Consider the following 5,000-nt stretch of genomic DNA (forward strand, 5'->3'; position numbering starts at 1 on the left):
GCGCAAAAGCTCTCCAGGTTCCGCCCTCTTTGGGAGGCGCGGCTGGCTGGCTGGCCAGGGTCTTCGCGGAGGCGGGATCGTTCAGTTTGTTTAGATGAGTGCAGAGGCGCGCGTGCGCTGGTTGTCTCATCGGCTATTGCGAAGTTGCGATTAAATTAGTTTTTCGCTGTATAAAGACTTTGGTGATTTTTTTTTTCTTGCGCAACGCGGGTTGTGCGTTTTACCACCAAGCGTATTCATACGGAAATATATTCCAGGGCAATACTTCCTCCCGAATAAATATGAATATATTTCCAGTTTGCAGCTTTAGCAATGAAACTCAATAGTGATATTAACTTGCAGATTAAGAGTGTGATTCCCAACTCTACATAGGATGGCGATGCTGAAAACTTTTGGATATCTGTCTGTTCCTGGATGCAGTTATTCAAAGTTGTACCTCGCTTCCTGTAAGACAGCTCTAGCCTCTACTATCAATTCAGAAGTACTCTAAAAACCTGATCAAGTTAATGAATCTGAATGCAGAACACGGAACGGGAAAGCAATTAGGTACTTATCATTGCTACAGTATATAGGTTACTCCATTTCCAGAAACTGAGCGGAATACAGTATATGAAAACGGATATAGGAATGAAGCGAAGTTTTTATCTGAAAACCAGACAAGGGATTATTGTCCTAATTCCCAGGACAATAGTTATGGAAATTAGCAGTTCTGTGTGTCTCTTATCAAAAACAATCTCCAAGGAGTACAATCTTACTTTACCCAGTTAGGTTTGCAAATTGAGCAGCATTTAACACTAAGTCAGAACAAGTAACACAACAAGTACCCCAGGGTACTTCCAAATGGACATCTAAAAATCCAGAGACATCACATGTTTTCATTTGTAAAAGATAACTGGTTTATCATTTTTTTTCCCTAAAAATTTCTGTAGTGTCCAAAAAGTGTAATGCAGTTAAGAAAGGAGCAGGGCTTCAATTTCATGGTTGGCTGCCATTATGACTTTTTTTACTCTCAGAAGACATCCCCTCCCCTGGTTTATTTTGTAGAAAGAAAGCAGAAGGTTGAAATGGTGTAAAAGCGTAAAATGATGTCTGGTAAATGAAAGCTGGGCAATTCCACAAGAAAGCCTCATCAAGAGATTTCCCCTGATACGCATTTGGTGAAAACTACCATAGTAAAAAAGATGAAACTTGAGGGAAATACAAAGAACTGTGTCCAGAGAGGAAGCCATGTTAACCTTTGACACATCTCCCTAATTCTGCATGACAGTCTTCCTTTCATCCCAGACAAGGCCAACCAGCTTCCTAAGTTTTAAACTGAAGCTGAAGTGGCAAGTTTAATTGGGATAAGTACTGTTAACTGCATGATTTGTGCCACTTTCACAAGGCTTTCATGTTAATGTTATGGCCAGGAGGTATGTAGAGGGTAAGGAAGATGGCCTTAAGGGATATATGCAGGCTCTGTTACCTAGGCAAAGGGCCTGCTTATCTTCAATAACTCATCTTCTTTATTCTCTACTAGCTGTACCCAGCCATGCGTTGCTGTGGCTTAGTGTGGTTAAATGGAAAAGAAAGAAAAGAGAAAGCGCACGTTTGTAATATGTTTAATTTCACAATGCTTGTGGGTATAAAATATTTTTTGTTGTTCCATTGTGTGTGCAGATATAGAGATTACATCCAACAGATGGCGCTGTTTTTCAAAAAAAGCATGTTTTTACCTGTCACAGGTGTGACATCTATATAATATAGGTATATGAAAACACGCGTGTATTCGAATGCAACGTTGTGTCAAAATTTCAAAGCAATCAAAGAACTTTCGGAGATTTAAGATTTTGAACAAACGAACATTTACATTTTTACTTATATAGAAAGATTGGGTGGAATCTGAGTAGCTGCTCTTAAGGTAGTGAAGGGATTTTATTGTGCTTATGATTTTAGCATGTTTAAGTTTGACGTTAGCATCTATTTTATATATAGTAACCATTTTATATTGATACTTATAGTGTTATGTAATCATCATTATTTTATTTTGTAATCATTATTTTGTAGTTAATCGCCTGATCAGATGCTTTATATATATATTGGAAAAGTAAGGGCTTCATACTTTAGGTACAGGTGATTGCTTATATGAAAAGAGCACAGTAAGGGGAGGGGGGAAAGGAGTTACAGATGGAGCCTGGGTTGATGTGTATGAGTCATCATCTAAGAATTATTTTTTTGTGCCATCTTATGCCTGGTACCAAGGCCTGATCTTTTTGTTCTGGAAAGGTATAAAAGGTGGAAGACATCTTTTCTGGTTGTTGCCTTCATTCCTCTACCAGCCACGAAGAGGAATCAGGCAGCCTCTCTCTGTTTCGATCAAAATAAAGTTGTAATTTTTGTTGAAACCTTGGCTGAGGAGTTTCTTTCGCTCTTTTAAATTCCTGAGTAACGCTGGGGCAATTGTGAGGCTAAGTGGAAAACCTTACAGTAGTTACTGCAAGCTCATTGACTTGCATCTTATCTGGTTGCTGGGCAGATTGCCTGCAGAGTCATTGCGGTTTTTACTGTTGGACTGAGAAGGCACCTGATTTCCACAGGAAACCATTTACTGGGCTGCTTTCAACCACTGGTGTGTGTGGGAACACAGCATTACAGAGTATTTGGGGCAGTTGTACAGCTCTCTTCCCCAAACATATTTTTTGAAGACGATTGAAAGACCAGAAATGCAACTTGAGTTTGACCAGTTTTCATATATTCTGATATGTTCCCCAGGTGTTCTCTGACTAATCATGTGCTTCATAAACATTATCAAATGGTTTAACCAAATGAGGTTAATGTATAGCAATGATTGCAACACTTTTCTTTCCCCTGTTGTGAGACCTAGATAGCAGCTCCTAATTGCAGGAAATGTTGGGAGACAACATTGCTAATGCTGAGTTCTATCCTTCTTAAGCAATGGTAGTTATAACTCTGATGTTCGAATTGATATATTACTGAGTAACTTCATCATACAGTATGCATGAAGCTTATTATCATTCAGTGACAAATGAGGAATCACCTATGAAAAAGGGTCAACATGGACAGCCAGATTAAGTATAACCTAATGGTGAAAGGAGGGCAGTTCAGCAGGATACATGGTGTAGATCTTTGGATCTATCATGGTAGGATTGTAATGCATGGATGAGTTGTGTCGCTAGTACCCCTAAGCTTAAAAGTGCTTAGTGTACTGCAAAATGGATTATAGCCCATGCAGGCACCTGCTGCATGGCAACCAGCCATTTTATGAATGGCCTCCTTAGATCATTATTTGTCTTATCTTGCCATCCATGGACAGGATCCCAGACAGCCTGACCAGGAAGCAATTTGCAGAGGTATCAGTGTTCCCAGGAAATCAAGATGCATGACACTGTCAACGAACCCTATCAAAAGTCTTCCATAACTAATTCATTGCAGCAGGCAGGCACTTCAATGTCTCACCCCCACTCAAGTGTAGAGAGTGCCTGGTGGCCAGCAGGGATTCGGTTCCAAAAATTAGTCCTGTACAAACAGGCCAGCCTCCAAGGGGCCTAGTATCCCCAGGGGTTGAGGAGTAGCCATTGAAGGAAGGAAGGTACATTAAAATCAGTGTCTCGTGGACTGCACAAAATTCTTGCCATGGCCATAAACCATAGGAATCATCTCCAGTGCACTTGTGCTGGAGAGCCAGTCACTGCTGCAACAGGTACAGCTAAGTTCACTTATTACAGTCTGCTTTCATCTGGTTGGTGATGGGAAAGTGCCTTTCTAGCAATCAGTGAGCCACGAAGCACACTAACACTATGTATTGTTTTCAGCCTTGATATATAACAGTTTGTTCTAGTCCTCAAGAACAAGTTGAGCAGTGTAGAACTTTCTTCAGGTAAAACAAAACAAAATAGAACTGGATTATGCACAATAATATACCAACATACATGCTGTTATCTGGACTTTCGTAGGTATGAGATTTCCACACATCTCAGCACAGGGCTAGGATGAAGATATATACCGCTTTATCCTCAATATACTGATGATACCACAAACTGATAAATAACCTTTCTCCCTACCTTCATGAAAATATGAGAATGGAAAATCTTGGGAGATATAAGCCCTGTGATATTCCAACTATTCTAATGCTAAGCCAATCTTTCTTCCCCAAATAGAACTACCTGTTTAGGAAGGAGTGGTATCACTATAATATAGTAACTATAATATGGCATGTTATAGTGCATAATGCACTTTCTTATTATATCAGTTTATGTCAATTTTCAGCAAGGAATGACCTGTATCATTGAATGAATCTGTAGATTGTATCCTGCATGGAAAAAGGAATTAGAAAAGCAGGAAGGAAGACCCTATTATTTTTTAATGGGAAGCCTTAGCATCTAATCCATGAATTAAGAGCTCACATGGCTTTGTACAACCTCTCAGTTGGGGCATTTTTATCTACACAAATCAATAAGCAAATCAAATTCTATACATCTTTAACAGACAATATCTACCTATCAAAGAGCTCAGTGGTACGCGTGCCAGAGGCAGCACTCAGAGCCCTCTCTGTAGGCACACGTGCCATACCCCGGAGATGGCAACTGTCCCTCTTCAACCAGCCATCTGCTAATTCGCCAAGGTCCTATGTGGCTGAATGCATCCCAGTATGGCTGGTTTCCCTCCTTTCCCCCACTGTCCCATCCCTCCTGACCTCGCATGCTCTTCTATTCCTGGGCACGACCCACTGCATTGCCTCCTCAGCTGTTGGCCGGCCATCCAGCTCAGAAGTGGCTTCTCTGAACTGCTGGGGGTGGGCTGCGGAGCCCCAGAGTGCACCCGTCGAGGGGCCGGCAGGCTGTGGCTGCTGATGGACACTGTCAGCCCCCATGTGCTCGCTGACCTCTGTGTGTGGGGGCCCATGGTGTCAGGCAGCAGCTGCCCCGGCCCCTGCCTCACTTTGCCCTGCGACAATGGCACCCCCATCCTGCCTCACCTTGCTTTGTCTCACCCTGCAGGAC

The sequence above is a fragment of the Crotalus tigris genome, unplaced genomic scaffold, assembly GCF_016545835.1.
Source record: "Crotalus tigris isolate CLP2741 ecotype Arizona unplaced genomic scaffold, ASM1654583v1 scf7180000024167.7108832, whole genome shotgun sequence".
NCBI classification, from domain to species: domain Eukaryota; kingdom Metazoa; phylum Chordata; class Lepidosauria; order Squamata; family Viperidae; genus Crotalus; species Crotalus tigris.